The 19,172-nt window shown below is 46.3% G+C and overlaps 8 non-coding genes across 8 annotated transcripts; 3 read left to right on the top strand and 5 right to left on the bottom strand.

The window, feature by feature from the left end:
• Positions 1-1,892: 1,892 nt before the first annotated feature.
• Positions 1,893-1,965, bottom strand: trnav-uac. Its single transcript has one exon. It is a non-coding gene; the product is annotated as a tRNA-Val (tRNA).
• Positions 1,966-4,299: 2,334 nt separating this feature from the next.
• On the bottom strand, positions 4,300-4,372 carry trnav-cac. Its single transcript has one exon. It is a non-coding gene; the product is annotated as a tRNA-Val (tRNA).
• A 1,627-nt stretch (positions 4,373-5,999) lies between these two features.
• trnav-uac lies at positions 6,000-6,072 on the bottom strand. The gene has a single exon. It is a non-coding gene; the product is annotated as a tRNA-Val (tRNA).
• Positions 6,073-7,562: 1,490 nt separating this feature from the next.
• On the bottom strand, positions 7,563-7,652 carry trnap-ugg. The gene is given in 2 exon segments: positions 7,563-7,598; positions 7,617-7,652. It is a non-coding gene; the product is annotated as a tRNA-Pro (tRNA).
• Positions 7,653-8,740: 1,088 nt separating this feature from the next.
• trnan-guu lies at positions 8,741-8,814 on the top strand. The gene has a single exon. It is a non-coding gene; the product is annotated as a tRNA-Asn (tRNA).
• A 7,403-nt stretch (positions 8,815-16,217) lies between these two features.
• trnan-guu lies at positions 16,218-16,290 on the bottom strand. Its single transcript has one exon. It is a non-coding gene; the product is annotated as a tRNA-Asn (tRNA).
• Positions 16,291-17,642: 1,352 nt separating this feature from the next.
• trnaa-ugc lies at positions 17,643-17,715 on the top strand. The gene has a single exon. It is a non-coding gene; the product is annotated as a tRNA-Ala (tRNA).
• Positions 17,716-18,276: 561 nt separating this feature from the next.
• trnav-aac lies at positions 18,277-18,349 on the top strand. The gene has a single exon. It is a non-coding gene; the product is annotated as a tRNA-Val (tRNA).
• The last annotated feature ends 823 nt before the right edge of the window (positions 18,350-19,172 follow it).

Raw genomic sequence — 19,172 nt, 5'->3', positions numbered from 1 at the left:
ATCACGAACCCTGGCACCTGGGCGGCAACACACCAACCGTGAGTCTCTTTCGTTCCCACAGAACCTCCTGTCTGTTCCTCTAACTATGGATTCCCCAATGACAAGTGCTCTGTTCCTCTTCTCCCTTCCCTTCTGAGCAACAGGGACAGACTCTGTGCCAGAGACCTGTGCCCTATTGCTTACCCCTGGTAAGTCGTCCCCCGCAACAGTATCCAAAACGGTATACTTGTTATAGAGGGGAACGACCACAGGGGATCCCTGCACTGCCTGCCGGTTCCCGCTCCCTCCCCTGACGGTAACCTATCTACCTTCTTCTTTTACCTGAGGTGTGACTACCTCCCTATAACTCCTCTCAATAACCTCTTCCGCCTCCCGAATGATCCAAAGTTCATCCAGCTCCAGCTCCAGGTCCCTAACGCGGCTCTCGAGGAGCAGGGGTTGGGTGCACTTCCCGCAGATGTAGTCAGCAGGGACACTAGAGGTGACCCTTTCCTCCCACATTCTGCAGGAGGAACATTCAACTGCCCTAGCCCCCATTCCCACTGAACTAACTTCCCAACGACTGAAAAATAAAAATAAAAAACTTGTTAGTTTAGCAATCCAACGGACAGAACTTTTTTTTTGGTTAGAGGAGGAGGATCTTGGCACAGCTCGGATATTAGCAGCTACTTCATCCACAACAGAATTTCAGCGATTTACAAATGAACATATTTAATCACCATCTCAAACATGTCTAAATATATGACAAATGCAACTTACTGCTGATGCTTCAAACGGAAACAAAAACAGAAAATACTGGATAATCTCAGCAGATCTGACAGCCTCTGGGGGGCTAAATGGCAGCTGTCGTTTCCAGTCAAATGGACTTTTGTCAAAGCTGGAGAACTGGAACTGGAGATTCAGACGATTGTGGGTGGTGGAGTGCTGTATTGGGCATCGATAGAGGGCTAGCAATAGGTGGGAAATGACGAAAATGTCTCGGACACAAAGAAAAAGGCAATGTAAATTAGGCTAATCAAGGCGAAGAAAGATGCTGATGGCGCATCAAACGGTCAGAATGTGTTAATGGCAGAACAAAGGTAAGCAGTGTGTCAGAGAACAATTACAAACAGGGATCAGATTGCTGAAGTAGGATGGTATGGGCTGGGGGGAGGTGGGCAATGCTGAGGGTAAAACATATCAATGGAAGGAATGATAAGTTGATGGAAAAAACATGTGGTGGAGGGGGAAGTGAGAGTTCACAGTCTGAAGTTGTTGAACTGATAAAATGAAAGGGACAAAGAGCTGTCTGAGTCCACCAGAATTAGTCAATAGAAATGTGAATGCCCACACATAGACAAGCTTCTCGGGGAACGTATTGGTTCCATGCAGCTTTGAGCTCAGCTTCTCAAAGCAAACCCAATGTGAATGAATCCCGCCGTCTACGCCGCAAAGAAATGAAGGAAATATGCGGTTTGACCAACGAAAACCTCATCGAAGGGCTCGTCCGGGATTTGAACTCGGGACCTCTCGCAAATTCCGACAGCGACACACCCAAAGTGACAATCATACCCCTAGACCAACGAGCCCCGCGAAATGCGCCAAAGCATACTGTCATTGCCATCGAAAATCAATCTAACATCTGCGGAGAACGCCAAAAGTACTGCAACATCTCAGGTAGTCAGGCGGCAGTTGTCGACAGGACAACAAAGTTCGTCTTTCACCATCACCTTTCAAAAAACCTGAAACTGCGAGCCAGCCAGGAGTCGAACCTGGAATCTCCTGATTCGTAGTTGGACGCGTTATCCATTGTGCCACTGGCCCACAGCAGACATAGTCTCTGGCAATTCCTCGATGATGAAGACCAGTTACGAGATTGAGGTAATATTTAGCAACAGACTGGAAACACCAGATGTTTCTGCCCGGTTTCGAACCGGGGACCATTCGCGTGTAAAGCGAATGTGATAACCACTACACTACAGAAACAGCTGGCAGCACAGGCTCCAACGGACCGGTGTCACCTTCAACTCAAATGCCTTGTTGCCGCTTCGCATGGTTCGGCTGAGAGGCCATGTCACTTCTCACAAGAACACGTCTATTTCTTTAAAACAAATGTCTAAACTTAAAAGCCAGTAGAAGAACCTATATTGAACTGAAGAATTTGTTCAGCAAATCTCTGTCGGCGAAATGCTTTCTTCTATTATTAATGCAGCATTCGGAAATCCTACAGAAAAAAGCTCCCGATCACTGTGAACTTCACGTCCTTTATGTCCGAAAAATAGCTCTCCAAAATGTCCTAGTTGTTTCCTGGCTCTTTGTAGATTTCTTATCCATATTTCTATTGTCTATTCAATGCAACGAGCTCCAGATCAAAGAAGCATTTGACGGAGTATGGCTTCAAGGAGTCCTAGATGAAATGTGAATCAGTGGTAAGATTCTTCACTTGATGGGGTCATAACTGGCACAAAGTAGATCGTTGTGGTGATTGGACGTCAATCATTTCAGCTCCAGGACATCACTACACGAGTTCCTCAGGGTAGCGTCCTCGGCACAACCATCTTCAGCTGTTTCATCAATGACCTCCCTTCCAACATAAGTTCAGAAATGGGGATGTTTGCGGATGACTGCACAGTGTTCAGCACAATTCGCGACTCCTGAGATAATTAAGCAGACAATGTCCAAATACAGCAAGACCTGGACAATATCCAGGCTTGTCTGACAAGTGACAAGTTATGCTCGTTCCACAGAGGTTCCAGCCAATGACTATCTCCTACAACTGAGGATCTAACCATCGTCCTTTGACATTAAATGGCATTACTATCACTCAATCTCCCATAATCAACATCCTGGGGGTTACCATTGATCAGAAACTGAGCTGGATTAGCCACATTAATACCGTATTTACCAGGGCAGGTCAAAGGTTAGGGACGTTGTCCAGCACGGTAGCACAGTGATTAGCATCGTTGCTTCACAACTCCAGGGTCCCAGGTTCGATTCCCAGCTTGGGTCACTGTCTGTGCGGAGTCTGCACGCTTTCCCCGTGTCTGCGTGGGTTTCCTCCACATGCACCGGTTTCCTCCCATCGTCCAAAGACGTGCAGGTTAGGTGGATTGGCCATGATAAATTGCCCTTAGTGCCCAAAAAAAGCTGAGGTTGGGTTACTGGATTATGTACACGGCCGCAGATTGCGATGCTCCCAGCAGTTTCTGTAGTGTAGTGGTCATCACATTCGCCTCACACGCGCAAAGTCCTCGGAATCAAATCTCGGACGAGCCCTTCGATGAGGTTTGGTCAAGCCACATGTTTTCTTTCATTTCTTTGCGGCGTAGACGGCGGGACTCATTCACATTGGGTTTGCTTTGAGAAGCTCAGCTCAAACTGCATGGAACCAATACGTTCCCCAGAAGCTTGTCTATGTGTGGGCATTCACATTTCTATTGACTAATTCTGGTGGACTCAGACAGCTCTTTGTCCCTTTCATTTTATCAGTTCAACAACTTCAGACTGTGAACTCTCACTTCCCCTCCACCACATGTTTTTTCCATCAACTTATTATTCCTTCCATTGATATGTTTTACCCTCAGCATTGCCCATCTCCCCCCAGCCCATACCATCCTACTTCAGCAATCTGATCCCTGTTTGTAATTGTTCTCTGACACACTGCTTACCTTTGTTCTGCCATTAACACATTCTGACCGCTTGATGCGCCATCAGCACCTTTCATAGCCTTGATTAGCCTCATTTACATTCCCTTTTTCTTTCTGCCCGAGACATTTTCGTCATTTCCCACCTATTGCTAGCCCTCTATCGAGGCCCAATACAGCACTCCACCATCCCCACCCCCCACCCACAATCGTCTGAATCTCCAGTTCCAGTTCTCCAGCTTTGACAAAGAGTCCACTTGACTGGAAACGACAGCTGCCATTTCGCTCCCCAGAGGCTGTCAGACCTGCTATTATCCAGTATTTTCTGTTTTTGTTTCCGTTTGAAGCTTCCGCAGTAAGTTGCATTTGTCACACATTTAGACATGTTTGAGATGGTGATTAAATATGTTCATTTGTTAATCTGTAAATCGCTGATATTCTGTTGTGGATGAAGGAGCTGCAAATATCCGAGGTGTGCCAAGATATGAAAATTCTTCACCTCTCATTGCCTGCCGAAAATTCAGTGCTTGGGCCTCAATGTTCAATTCAGTTCGTGGCTCATGTCAGACGAAATCTCATAGTCCTGGAACACACGAGATTCCGACAACATTCAGGAACAGAATTATTTTGTGCCCAATTGTGCAAACTTTTCTCACACGAAATGCTAAACGATCGATGTTTCTGCCCGGTTTCGAACCGGGGACCTTTCGCCTGTGAGGCGAATGTGATAACCACTACACTACAGAAACTGCTGGCAATCAATGGACGTGCGGAATGTACAACCTCACTGTGTTGCTGCAGATTTTGATGGTCTGTTTGAGAGGCCAGGTCCCTTGTTGCAAGCGACAGCTGTTTCTGAAATTAACAGATAGATCAACATATAAAGCACTGAGATGTAGAAATTATATCGAAATTAACATAAGTTATATTTTGCTTAATGTCGGTCTTAAATTTGTGCTCTTTGGTCTCGAGGTCTGGTTCTCGTTTAGGGGTTGATTTAGGTCTGGTTCTCGTTTAGGGGTTGCTTCTCGACGGCGGGGTTGATTTACATTGGCCCACTCTGAAGAAGATTTCTCAGGACTCGGGATGTTTACGTCGTTTCTCTCCCCACAGACGATGCTCGCGAGAGAGAGAGACAGTGTCTGAGCTGGAGTGCGTTTGGATAAAATTGATGCTCCAGGTTTGTGTTAACCACAGGCACGTGACCCATCTAATCCACAGAGCCAAAGTGGAGAATTGAACTGACTGGGGAGCTGGATCTTAACGCTGACCTCCCGGAACTCGCCGTCGTGAAATGTTCCAAAGAAGCTCAACAGACACTCGAGGAACAGCAGCGCATCTTTCCACTAGGCTCAATACAGCTTTCACACTCAGTGTGTGTTCAGCAGTTTCACACTGTAAATGAACTTTGTTTTCCTGTCGACAAATGCGGCCTGAGTCCCTGAGTTGTTGCAGTACTTTCGGCGTTCTCCGCAGATGTTAGATGGACTTTGCGACGCAAATAATTTTTCTGTTTTTGTTTACCATTGACGCATCCGGAGTAATTTGCTTTTATCGTACATTTATACATGTTTGAAATGGTGATTAAATATGTTCATCTGCATCTGTAAACCCAATAGATTCTGTTGTGGTGGAACAAACTGCTAATATCCGAATTGTGGCAAAATAGGAAAGGCTTTTCTTCCCCCCGCGTCTTAAAAATTCAGTATTTCTGACTTTGTTGCAGGAATTTTAATACCTTATGCGAGACCAATTTGGAACTTCTTCGAACGTGCGAGATTGAGAAACAAACGTATTTCGTGCAAACATTCGTCACACAAAATGAGAAGCACGGGATGTTTCTGCCCGGTTTCGAACCGCGGACCTTTCGCGTGTTAGGGGAATGTGATACCCACTACACTACAGAAACCGCTGGCAGCGCCGCAAACAGTTAACGTGTCCAATGTTCAACCTCAATATGTTGCTGCAGCTTCTATTTTTTTTTCGCTGAGAGGCCATGTAACTTATTGGAAGAAGCCGTTTCATTAAAAATGATGTCTCAACTTATCAAAGGATCAGATATTGTACTTTGCTGAACTGGAGATAAGTTATGTTTTGCTTGAAGTTAAATTGAGAGGGCAGGGCTTTCATAAGTAACCACAGCTGAAACGAGAATTGATGATGCCCTGCTCACTTTGCTCTGCATCTGGAACCAGCTGTCCAACCCACTGAACTAAAGGGGACGCCAAAACTAGGAACTGCGAGCCAGCCAGGAGTCGAACCTGGAATCTCCTGATTCGTAGTCGGGCGTTCCAAGCTGTTGGTGTTCCTCGATGATGAAGATCAGTTACGAGATTGAGGTAATATTTAGTAACAGACGAAACTGAAAGCACCAGATGTTTCTGCCCGTTTTCGAACCGGGGACCATTCGCGTGTAAAGCGAATGTGATAACCACTACACTACAGAAACAGCTGGAATCTGTGGAATCTGTCCACAGCGAACGGACCTGTGTCACCTTCAACTCAACTGCCTTGTTGCAGCTTCGCATGGTTCGGCTGAGAGGCCATGTCACTTCTGAAAAGAACACGTCTGTTTCTTTAAAACACATGTTTAAACTTACAAGCCAGAAGAAGAACCTATATTGAACTGAAGCATTTGTTCAGCAAATCTCTAACGGCGAAATGCTCTCTTCTATTATTAATGCAGCATTCTTAAATCCTACAGAAAAAAGCAACCGACTTTACACAATATTTGTTTCGTTATTCAATGCTTGAGTTGAGTTTAAGAATTGACAATTATGTGTTTCCTATATTTGACCTCTTTGCGTTTTGGTGTGTAAAATGCTGCAGCCTCAATACCGTTCATGTAGAAGAAAGGAGGGGTAATTGTAAATCAACTTTGAGCCTGGATTCCCACACTGGCTTTTCCTGTTTCTCCATCAGGAAGACCGTTTTTTCTTTCTCAAAGCTGGTTCAGTTAATTCTCTGACATTCCCTCTAAGTCAGTTACAGTATCGTCTGTGTCTATCCTCTTGAGTACACATTACTTTCAGACATCCTTCAATCTGGTCTGTTGCATTTGCAGATCCCAATGCCATCTGCTCTGCATTGGAGAGACTAAATGCCGACTGGGTGACCACTTTGCAAAACACCTTCGCTCCATTGACAAGCTGGTGGCAGACTCTCCTGTCACTTGCTATTTCAACTCACTGTCCTGCTCTCATGTCCACATGTCCGATCTTGGCCTGCTGCAATGTTCCCATGTAGCTCAGTACAACGCCGAGGAACAGCCTCCATCCTCCGAATAGGCACGTGTGAGAAACGTTTGCACAATTATTGGGCACAAAATAATTCTGTTTATTATCTGGAGAACTGGAACTGGAGATTCAGACGATTGTGGGTGGGGGTGGGGCGGGGATGGCGTGCTGTATTGGGCCTCGATAGGGGGCTAGCAAGAGGTGGGAAATGACGAAAATGTCTCGGGCAGAAAGGAAAAGGGAATGTAAATGAAAGGTGCTGATGGCGCATTAAGAGGTCAGAATGTGTTAATGGCAGAACAAAGGTAAGCAGTGCATCAGAGAACAATTACAAACAGGGATCTGACTGATCAAGAAGGATGGTATGGGCTGAGGGGAGGGGGGCAATGCTGAGGGTAAAACATATCAATGGAAGGAATGATAAGTTGATGGAAAAAACATGTGGTGGAGGGGGAAGTGAGAGTTCACAGTCTGAAGTTGTTGAACTGATAAAATGAAAGGGACAAAGAGTTGTCTGAGTCCACCAGAATTAGTCAATAGAAATGTGAATGCCCACACATAGACAAGCTTCTCGGGAACGTATTGGTTCCATGCAGTTTGAGCTCAGCTTCTCAAAGCAAACCCAATGTGAATGAATCCCGCTGTCTCCGCCGCAAAGAAATGAAGAAAACATGCGGCTTGACCAACGGAAAACTTCATCGAAGGGCTCGTCCGGGATTTGAACCCGGGACCTCTCGCAAATTCGGACAGCGACACAACCAAAGCGAGAATCTTACCCCTAGACCAACGAGCCGCGCGAAAAGAGCCAAAGCATACTGTCATTGCCATCGAAAATCAATCTAACACCTGCCGAGAACGCCAGAATTACTGCACCATCTCAGGTAGTCAGGCGGCATTTGTCGACAGGACAACAAAGTTCGTCTTTCACCATCACCTTTCATAAAAACCGGGACAGGTTAGAAATGAGAAGGGGGTTCAGTGCAGTCAGATTGCGAATATACAGACCGGAGGATGTACCACATGCTATGGTATCAGCAAAAGCCGGCACAGCCGCCGAGATTGGTCATCATGAACATATTGACGATGAAGAAAGAGGAGATCTCAGGACGATGCCTGGCGGCTGCCAACAAATCTAAAAAGAATGGTCACCTCAATATAAACGCGCTCAGTGTGGAGGACGGGGCGGTCTATTACTGTGCAATGAGCACAGTGTCACAAAGCAGCTACAACCACGTACGAAAGCCTCAGAGAGTATTTTCAATTCCAGTAAATTTGCGATCCTGCCCTTGTACCGGAGGATGGTTTGATCTGGATTCAGAAAAATACTCAGGTCTATTTCTCCACAATTGCATTGCCGTCTCTGTCCTTGTATAGGTCAATAGAGGAGCCGTTTCGGATTCGTGAGATTAATCAGCATGTCGCGATGCACAGTAAATTTGAGCTTGGAATATCCACTTCCGAGCAGCAGTAATGAAAGTTCTCAGGTGTGGGGATAATAAAATCTTCCAGGACCGTTAACTTAGGTCGACCTTATGCCAATGAGTCTGAGCCCCCAGTAGTCTTCAGCGGAACGTCGAATTTCTGATCGAAAATACATCAAATCTATGTTGGCATTTCCTGCTTTCTGTTATGGAGGTTTCCGGATAAGGGACGTGTTTCAAAGAAAGTGTGGTGCTGTCCAAGTGAGTTCTGTCAAATCCACGGGCCTGTGATGATTCCACGTCTCACAAATGTCCATGCCCGCGGGACCATGTGTACGCTCCTTCCAGATACTTTCCGCACTGCCTCAGGGGACCAATATTACCAGCATTCTCATTCGGACCCTGGCAATCAGAGATTGGCCGTCACTGTTGAAATGGACAGAGTTGTGATCCTGTTGTCGTCTCCGTGGCGCAATCGGTTAGCGCGTTCGGCTGTTAACCAAAAGGTTGGTGGTTCGATCCCACCGAGAGACGAATTGTTGTTCCATTCCTGGATGATATGTTTTTAGGGGCTGTTTAGGACAGGGCTAAATCGCTGGCTTTGAAAGCAGACCAAGCAGGCCAGCAGCACGGTTCGATTCCCGTAACAGCCTCCCCGAACGGAATGTGACGACTAGGGGATTTTCACAGGAACTTCATTTGAAACCGACTCGTGACAATAAGCGATTTTCCTGTTCTGATAACACGTACCGTGCACTGGCTGCGGCATGGAGTTGCCTCTATCGCTGTAATATCCTTCATGGCGCCGAGCTGGGGAACAGCTCAACGATGCTGTGTCTCCCTCGATAACTCAGGAGATTGTGACACCTCCAAACGGACCTGCTAACAGACGAATGTTGAGCAGGAGTTGGCTATTCATCCCCTTGAGCCTTCTCCAACATTCAATAAGTTTGTGACAGATGCGAACATGACATCAGAATCACATTTCACTTACCCCGGATAAACTTTGATTACCTTTTCAGTTGAGAATCCAACCACATCTGTCTTAAAATCTTTAATGGGCCTATCTCAGCGGTCTCTGGAGAAGAATCACTCAGAAAAAAAGCCTAAAGATCTACGTAACCGGGCCAGGTCGAGCAGTATCTCTGGCCATGATGTGGAGATGCCGGCGCTGGACTGGGGTGAGCACAGTAAGAAGTCTTACAACACCAGGTTAAATGATTCTGTTTTGTGATTCACCTGAGGAAGGAGCTGCGCTCCGAAAGCTCGTGTTTGAAACAAACCTGTTGTACTTTCACCTGATGTTGTAAGACTTCTTACTGTATCTCTGGCAGCAGCGCACCCCTTTCCGATGAACTTAATGCATTCTATGCTCGGTTTGAGCAGGTAACCAACAATCCACTGTCAAGTGCCCCAGCAGCCCTTAATTCACCCATACCCACCATCAAGTTTCCGAAGTCAGATCGGCCTTCCTGAAAGTGAACCCACGGAAGGCGACGGGCCCGGGCGGGATCCCTGGTCTTGCACTCAGAGCCTGCACATACCAGTTGGCAGAGGTATTCACAGACATCTTTAACCTATCCCTACTCCACTCCGAGGTCCCCATCTGCTTCAAGAAGACCACCATCATACCGGTACCAAAGAAGAACGAGGCAACATGCCTCAATGACTACCCTCCGGCGGCCCTGACGTCAGTTGTAATGAAGTGCTTCAAGAGGCTGATCATGAAGCGCATCACCTCCATACTCCTGGAACGCCTTGACCCACTTCAATTCGCATACCGTCGCAACCGGTCCACATCAGACGGCATTTCCCTGGCCCTACACATCCCTAGAGCATCTCGAAAACAAGGACTCCTACATCAGACTCCTATTTATTGACTACAGCTCCGCCTTCAACACCATAATCCCAGCCAAGCTCATATCAAAGCTCCAAAACCTTGGACTTGGCTCCTCACTCTGCAACTGGATCCTTGACTTTCTGACCAACAGACCACAATCAGTAAGAATGAACACCAACATCTCCTCCACAATAGTCCTCAATACCAGTGCCCTGCAAGGCTGCGTACTTAGCCTCCTACTCTACTCCCTGTACACATACGACTGCATGGCAAAACCTCGTTCCAACTCCATCTAGAAGTTGGCTGACGATATGATCAGAGTGGGCCGGGTCATGAATAACAACGAGTCCGAAAACAGGAGGGAGATAGAGAACCTAGTGGAGTGGTGTAACGACAACAATCTCTCCCTCAATGCCAGCAAAACTAAAGAGCTGGTCATCGACTTCAGGAAGCAAAGTACTGTACACACCCCTCTCAGCATCAACGTGGACGAGGTGGAGATGGTTAGCAGTTTCAAATTCCTAGGGGTGCACATCACCAAAAATCTGTCCTGGTCCACTCACGTCAGCGCTATCACCAAGAAAGCACAACAGCACCTACACTTCCTCAGGAAACTAAGGAAATTCGGCATGTCCACATTAACCCTTACCAACGTTTACAGATGCACAATAGAAAGCATCCTATCGGGTGCATCACAGCCTGGTATGGCAACTGCTCGGCCCAGGACCGCAAGGAACTTCAGAGAGTCGTGAATAGCGCCCAGTCCATCACACGAACCTGCCTCCCATCCATGGACTCTATGTACACCTCCCGCTGCGGGGGAAAGCGGGCAGCATAATCAAGGATCGCTCCCACCCGGCTTACTCACTTTTCCTACTTCTTCCATCGGGCAGGAGATACAGAAGTCTGAGAACACGCACGAACAGACTCAAAACAGCTTCTTCCCCACTGTCACCAGACTCCTAAATGACCCTCTTATGGACTGACCTCATTAACACTACACCCTGTGTGCTTCAACCGATACCAATGCTTATGTAGTTACATTGTATATCTTGTGTTGCCCTATTATGTAGTCCCGAGTATTTTCTTTAACTTTGTTTCATTCCCTTTTCTTCCATGTACTGAATGATCTGTTGTGCTGCTTGCAGAAAAATACTTTTCACTGTACCTCGGTACACGTGACAATAAACAAATCCAATCCAATAACCCGTCTTGCTCCATTTTCACATTATAATAAATGGCGATGGTCTTTCTGACCGCCCTCTCGCATCCACCTTGAGAGATGAATACCACCGCCCACCCCCCCCCACCCCCCCCCAACACACACACACACACATACCCCTACCCCTCTTGGTGTCGGTTTGTTTCTGGGACCCACTGCCTTTCTGCTATAATGTGATTGACGGCACATACACATATAGGGATCTCTATATTTTTGTGCTGGTATTTCTCTATATATGTGCCATATTGCGATCACTTCTACATTTGCTGCTACGCAGATTCTCTCCAATCAGACGGAATATGAACCGTGCAAGCTGCCCGATGCTGACTGTGTATCAGGATCGTCAGTATCGATTGTACTGCTGTGTGGCGTCAGTATCCTCTTCAACCCTCATTTCAGCGTCCAGATGTTCCACTGGGTCTTGGTGGCTCCAGTCTGATAGAAACGAACAGAAAACAATAATAATCTCAAAATTCAGAATCAGCCTCATATTGACCAACGTAACGGTCACCTGCACCATACTCATTATTATTTAATTAACATTAATACCTGGTTACTCAGTAAGGGGAGAATGGGGGTTTTGCAGTGAAGGAAATACTGAGTAGCGAGATTATAACGAAGAGGGTGAGGAGGCGGTTCCCCGCGATCGTTCCTGAATCAATCACTCAGGCAATAATCTGTCAGAGCAGCAATTCAGATTCAGGTCCCACTGCATTGCTGATCCAACCAATGACAGGAATCGAGCAGCGGCAGCAATGTCTAGAATATCCCAATGGTGTTGGAGCGAGAGCACCAAACGGTAGCTGTGACCGGGGCACAGCAGACTCAAAGCTGAAAAAGTGTGCGGCCATTATTCACAAGTGATGGAGCGGAAATAGCGACAGTTGAGCACCCAGCAGCCCGTGACCATCCTGCACCTGCTCAACTCACTGAGAACAATATCGTGTCGGAGGACTGGGGGCAGATTGAACTGACGCTATCTGCGCCTATTTGAAATAACTTTTTCTATTGCCCTTTTCACCCTGCATGTAAATCCCGCGGGGTTTTCCGTTCTCAAGTACTGACAATACATTTTTAAATGTTCTATTGATTCTTCTTCTCTCATCAATTGTTGCGCCAGACTCCAAATGATAACAACTCACAGTGCAATCAACATCACTATCTTGCCTACGGTGCGGTGGCCAAGAGGAAAGGCGTTGGTCTCGTAAACCAAAATTCGCGGGTTCGAATCCCGCCCATTCCACGGTGCTGATCCATTCAAAGTTCTCTGTAACGTTTCATTGTCTCACAAACGCTTGCTGCATGAAATATCATTCACCTATCTTCTTCATAGGACATTTAGCCTTCAGCTACTGAAAATAATTCCAAAAGCGAAGTTTAGAGCAATTTCCCCTTTTTCGTCAAAACAAAACCAGTCTGTTGAGCCCTGCTATTATTCTGAGTTCTAACCTCCGCATTCTTGACAGTCCTTCGACTTCGTCACATCCATGGTTTGAACCGAGAACTCCAGGGATGATTTGCACAGATGTAGAAATTATATCGAAATTACATAAGTTATATTTTGTTTAATGTCGGTCTTAAATTTGTGCTCTTTGGTCTCGAGGTCTGGTTCTCGTTTAGGGATTTTCAATCAATGCCTATGGGAGTGGTCGTGGGTTTAAATCCAGGACAAGCCAGGACAAACCTGGATTTAAACCTTGTTGGGCTGCGGGTGGATACGTGGCGTTGAGTAGGGTGATCATTGCTTGGCACAACATCGAGGGCCGAAGGGCCTGTTCTGTGTTGTACTTTTCTATGCTCTATTGCGCTAACAGAGAGCTGGCACAGACACGGCGGCCGGAATGGCCTCGTACTGTGGTGTCATTCTTCTCTGATTTGATGCTAACCTAACTCTGTGGCCAGGGACCTCATTTGTCAGCATGTGTTCCATAGCCTTGAATGTGAAGACGTGCCATGTGTTCAGCCAGGTACTATTTAATGGATGTGAAGCACACTGCCTCTACCACCCTCCCACGTAGTTTACTCCAGACAGTCACCATCCTCTGGCTAAATAAAATTTTCCTCAAATCCACCATAACCTCCTGCCCCTCACCTGGAACTTGTGTCCCCCCGTAACTGACCCTTCAACTAAGGGGAACAACTGCTCCCTATCTACCCTACCATGCCCCTCATAATCTTGTACACCCAAAACTATGCAACGTCTCTTCATAACATAAATGGGCGAAGTCTGTCCCTGATCTGCGTGGGAATCGAACAGAATACATGTCATGTCAACAGAAATTTCAGGTATTTTCCATCGAAAAATTGATTTCTATTAAAGTCTACACCTGGCACCATGTGCTTCCCATGTCCCAACTGATAGTAATTCTCATGTTGCTCGGCGGTTATTATATATTAAGCGTACATTGTCGTAATAATAATCTTCACTAGTGTCATAAGTAGGCTTACATTAACACTGCAATGAAGTTGCTGTGAAAATTCCCGAGTCACCACACTCCGGCCCCTGTTCAGGTACACAGAGGGAGAATTCAGAATGTCCAATTCACCTAACAGCACGTCTTTTCTGGACTTGAGGGAGGAAACCGACGTAGACACGGGGAGGACGTGCAGACTCCGCACAGATAGAGAACCAAGCCAGGAATCGAACGCGGGTCCCAGGAGCATGAGGCAGCAGAGCAACCCACTGAGCCACAGTGCCGCCCATTAAGCACCTTGTACATTTTGTACCGCAGTACGTATTGATCCATTCTGCTTTTCGTTAAAAGAACAGGTAACTAGGAGTCTTTGTCCTTGGACTTTCTGCAAGAGCAGGCCATGATTTTCGTCCATCTCCTCAGTTGAGTGCCACCCTCTGCCGGTAGGTAGATATTCTGGTTTTAAAGTTACAATACAATTTGCGGTATGATAGACCATAATAAGACCATAAGACTATTAGACATAGGAGCAGAATTAGGTCACTTGGCCCATCGAGTCCGCTCTGCCATTCAATCATTGCTGATATTTTCAACCATAGCTCTCAATATTTCCCAAACTATTCATTTCTTGATCTACACAAGGACAGAGACATGTCCGGTAAATAGACAAGATTGCTTGCCTGAGCCTGGGATCAATTCCTTCTCGGAAAGGAAGCTCAGTGATGCAGTAAACACTCACTCAGGGTTGTGTACGGGGCTTTAGGTTTTCTCTAACGCTGTTTCACAGTGCGCAGTAATAGACCGCCCCATCCTCCACAGCGAATGCGCTTATACTGAGGTAACCGTTCTGTTTAGATTTGTCAGCAAACGCCAGATATCGTCCCTGAACCCACATCTTTCTTCATTGCTGAGTTGTTGGTGATAATCCATCTCGGTGGCTGTGCCGGTTTCTCCTGACATCATTGCATTTTGTACATATTGGGGCCTTTATATTGGCAATTTAACTTCACCGAAGCCCTTTCTGAGACTGTTATTGTCACTGGTGACTGAGCTACTGGATTGAACATTGCCGGCCTGCGAAAGTGAAGGACTGAAATGAACAGGTTGTTGTTCCTTTATAAAGTTAGAGTTTGTTCAATTAAGAGGTGCTTTTTAGCGTGGCTAGTCCACTGAGCCTGTACATCTAGGTTGTGGGAGTGACAATGTTCAAACACCACACGGACAGTGATCTGGGACCGGGATCGAACCCGTGTCCTCAGTGCAATGAGGCAGCAGTGCTAACCATTGCGCCACCGTGCTGCCCTGAGTTTAAACAGAGTTGATACAGATTTGCTTGTATCGGCGGCATTTTCTGGGACCTCTGATGCAGGCACTTCATAGACATTCCCGATCGTAATTATACTCTAGCCTATGTGTATTAATATGCTAATCTGGTTTAATTAACACTATAACTACTTACTGTGCCAAAGCGCCGCCAGTATTATCACAACCATGTCTGACTGAATCTCTCTCAGTGAACTGGACTGGACTGAGTCAGGGATTGTGTAGGAGAGAGGGAACTTAGTGCAGTGCAGGGAGAGGGTCTATTGTGACATCACTCGCCTCCCATCCTATCGGCTTGGCCGACACCATCAGGTGAGTTTCTGACGCCCGTGCTTGAATTTGGCGCCCTCTGCTGCCGGATTCGGTTTACTCCGTGTTAGAATTCGGCTGTTCAGTGGATTCAGTGTTGACTGCAATGCATATCAGGACGGGAAACCTAGTCAGAAATCTAAATTTCAGCTGTTTATACACTATCTTTGTCACTATAGGTGTTTCTAATCAAAAAACTATGCTTAATCTGTGCAAATCATCCCTGGAGTTCTCGTTTCACACCTTAGGACGAAGTCGAAAGAATGCCAAGACTTTGGTGGACAGGCGGAGGTTAGAACTCTGAATAATAGCAGGGCTCAACAGACTAGTTTTCTTTATTTTGGTTCTGACGAAGAAGGTACAAAAGGGGAACTGCTCTGAACATCGCTTTTTTCAGAGACCAAATTGTCTGGAATTGTTGAAGAAGGCTCAAGCGGATGAACAGCCAACTCCTGCTCAACATTAGTCTGTTAGCAGGTCCGTGAGGAGGCGTCACAATCTCCTGAGTTATCGAGGGAGACACAGCATCGTTGAGCTATTCCCCAGCTCAGCGCCATGAAGGATATTACAGCGATAGAGGCAACTCCATGCCACAGACGGTGCACGGTACGTGTTTTCAGAACAAGAAAATCGCTTATTGTCACGAGTGGGCTTCAAATGAAGTTACTCTGAAAATCCCATAGTCGTCACATTCCGGCGCCTGTTCGGGGAGGCTGTTACGGGAATCGAACCGTGCTGCTGGCCTGCTTGGTCTGCTTTCAAAGCCAGCGATTTAGCCCTGTCCTAAACAGCCCCTTAAAACACATCATCCAGGAGTTGAACAACAATTCGCCTCTGGGTGGGATCGAACCACCAACTTTCGGTTAACAACCGAACGCGCTAACCGATTCCGCCACGGAGACGACAACAGGATCACAACTCTGCGCATTTCAACAGTGACGGCCAATCCTCTGATTGCCAGGGACCGAATGAGAATGCTGCCAATATTGGTCCCCTGAGGCAGTGCGGAAAATATCTGGAAGGACCGTACACATGGTCCCGCGGGCATGGACATTTGTGAGACGTGGAATCATCACAGGCCCGTGGATTTTACAGAACTCACTTGGACAGCACCACACTTTCTTTGAAACAGGTCCCTTATCTGGGAACCTCCATAACAGAAAGCAGGAAATGTCAACATAGATTTGATGTATTTTCGATCAGAAATTCGACGTTCCGCTGAAGACTACTGGGGGCTCAGACTCATTGGCATAAGGTCGACCTAAGTTAACGGTCCTGGAAGATTTTATTATCCCCACATCTGAGAACTTTCATTACTGCTGCTCGGAAGTGGATATTCCAAGCTTAAATTTACTGTGCATCGCGACATGCTGATTAATCTCACGAATCCGAAGCGGCTCCTCTATTGACCTATACAAGGACAGAGACGGCAATGCAATTGTGGAGAAATAGACCTGAGTATTTTTCTGAATCCAGATCAAACCATCCTCCGGTACAAGGGCAGGAACGCAAATTTACTGGAATTGAAAATACTCTCTGAGGCTTCCGTACGTGGTTGTAGCTGCTTTGTGACACTGTGCTCATTGCACAGTAATAGACCGTCCCGTCCTCCACACTGAGCGCGTTTATATTGAGATAACCATTCTTTTTAAACTTGTTGGCAGCCGCCAGATATCGTCCTGAGATCTCCTCTTTCTTCATCGTCAATATGTTAATGATGACCAATCTCGGCGGGGGGGGGGGGGGGGGGGGGGGGGAGCGTGAAGCATTGGGCAAAGAAAAAACGGTCTTCCTGATGGAGAAACAGGAAAAGCCAGTGTTGGAATCCAGGCTCAAAGTTGATTTACAATTACCCCTCCTTTCTTCTACATGAACGGTATTTAGGCTGCAGCATTTTACACACCAAAACACAATGAGGTCAAATATAAGAAACACATAATTGTCAATTCTTAAACTCAACTCAAGCGTTGAATAACGAAACAAATATTGTGTAAAGTCGGTTGCTTTTTTGTGTAGGATTTCAGAATGTTGCATTAATAATAGAAGAGAGCATTTCACCGTTAGAGATTTGCTGAACAAATTCTTCAGTTCAATATAGGTTCTTCTACTAGCTTGTAAGTTTAGACATCTGTTTTAAAGAAATAGACGTGTTCTTGTGAGAAGTGACATGGCCTCTCAGCCGAACCATGCGAAGTTGCAACAAGGCAGTTGAGTTGAAGGTGACACAGGTCCGTTGGAGTCTGCGCTGCCAGCTGTTTCTGTAGTGTAGTGGTTATCACATCCGCTTTGCATGCGAATGGTCCCCGGTTCGAAACCGGGCAGAAATATCTGGTGTTTCCAGTTTAGTCTGTCGCTAAATATTACCTCAATCTCGTAACTGGTCTTCATCATCGAGGAATAGCAAAAGCCTGTAACTTCTGTGGGCCAGTGGCGCAATGGATAAGGTTCCACGTTCGACTCCTGGCTGGCTCGCAATTCCTAGTTTTGGCGTCCCCTTTAGTTCAGTGGGTTTGGACAGCTGGTTCCCGATGCAGAGCAAAGTGAGCAGGGCACCATCAATTCTCGTATCAGCTGTGGTTACTTATTGTAAGAAGTCTTACAACACCAGGTAAGACTTCTTACTGTGCTCACCCCAGTCCAACGCCGGCATCTCCACATCGTGGTTACTTATGAAAGCCCTGCCCTCTCAATGTAACTTCAAGCAAAACATAACTTATCTCCAGTTCAGTAAAGTTCAATATGTGATCCTTTGATAAGTTGAGACATCAGTATTAAAGAAACTGCTTCTTTTAATAAGTTACATGGCCTCTCAGCGTAACCATTAGAAGCTGCAGCAACATATTGAGGTTGAACATTGCACACGTCCACTGATAACGATGCTCCCAGCAGTTTCTGTAGTGTAGTGGTCATCACATTCGCCTAACACGCGAAAAGTCATCGGTTCGAAGCCGGGCAGAAACATCCGGTGCTTTTCATTTCGTGTGACAAATGTTTGCACAAAATATGTTTGTTGCTCAATCTCGCTCGTTCGACGAACATGAGATTTGGTCTCGCATAATGTATAAAAATTCCTGTAGCAAAGTCAGAAATACTGAATTTTCAAGACGCCATGGGAAGAAAATCCTTTCCTATTTTGCCCACGATTCGGATATTAGCAGTTTGTTCATCCACCACAGAATCTTTTGGGTTTACAGATGCAGATGAACATATTTAATCACCATTTCAAACATGTCTAAATGTACGATAAAAGCATCTTACTGCGGATGCGTCAATGGGGAACAAAAAAAGAAAACACAGGACAGTCTCAGCTGGTCTGGCAGTCTCTGTGGAGAGAGATGGCAGCTGACGTTTCGAGTCTGGCTGACTCTTTGTCAAAGCTGGAGAACGGGCAATAGGGATCAGATTCAGACTATTGTGGCTGGGGCGGGGCTGACGTGACGCATTGGTCCTCGGTAGAGTGTCAGCGACTGGTGGCAACTGACGAAAATGTGTTGCACAGAAAGGAAAAGGGAATGTAATTGAGGCTAATCAGGGCTAAGAAAGGTGCTGATAGAGGCGCATTAAGAGGTCAGAATGTGTTAATGGTAGGACAAAAGTAAGCAGCGAGGCAGAGGAAAATGAGATCAAAATCGCTTATTGTCACTATTGGGCTTCAAATGAAGTTACTGTCGCCACATTCCGGCGCCTGTTGGGGGAGGCTAGTACTGGCCTATCGTGGTCCGCTTTCAAAGCCAGCGATTTCGCACTGTGCTAATCCAGCCCCTGCAATAGAGATCAGATTGCT

The sequence above is a fragment of the Scyliorhinus canicula genome, unplaced genomic scaffold (genome assembly GCF_902713615.1).
Source record: "Scyliorhinus canicula unplaced genomic scaffold, sScyCan1.1, whole genome shotgun sequence".
In the NCBI taxonomy this organism is placed as follows: Eukaryota; Metazoa; Chordata; class Chondrichthyes; order Carcharhiniformes; family Scyliorhinidae; genus Scyliorhinus; species Scyliorhinus canicula.
Note: the sequence above shows the minus strand (reverse complement) of the source record. Positions and strands in the feature narration are given on the sequence as shown.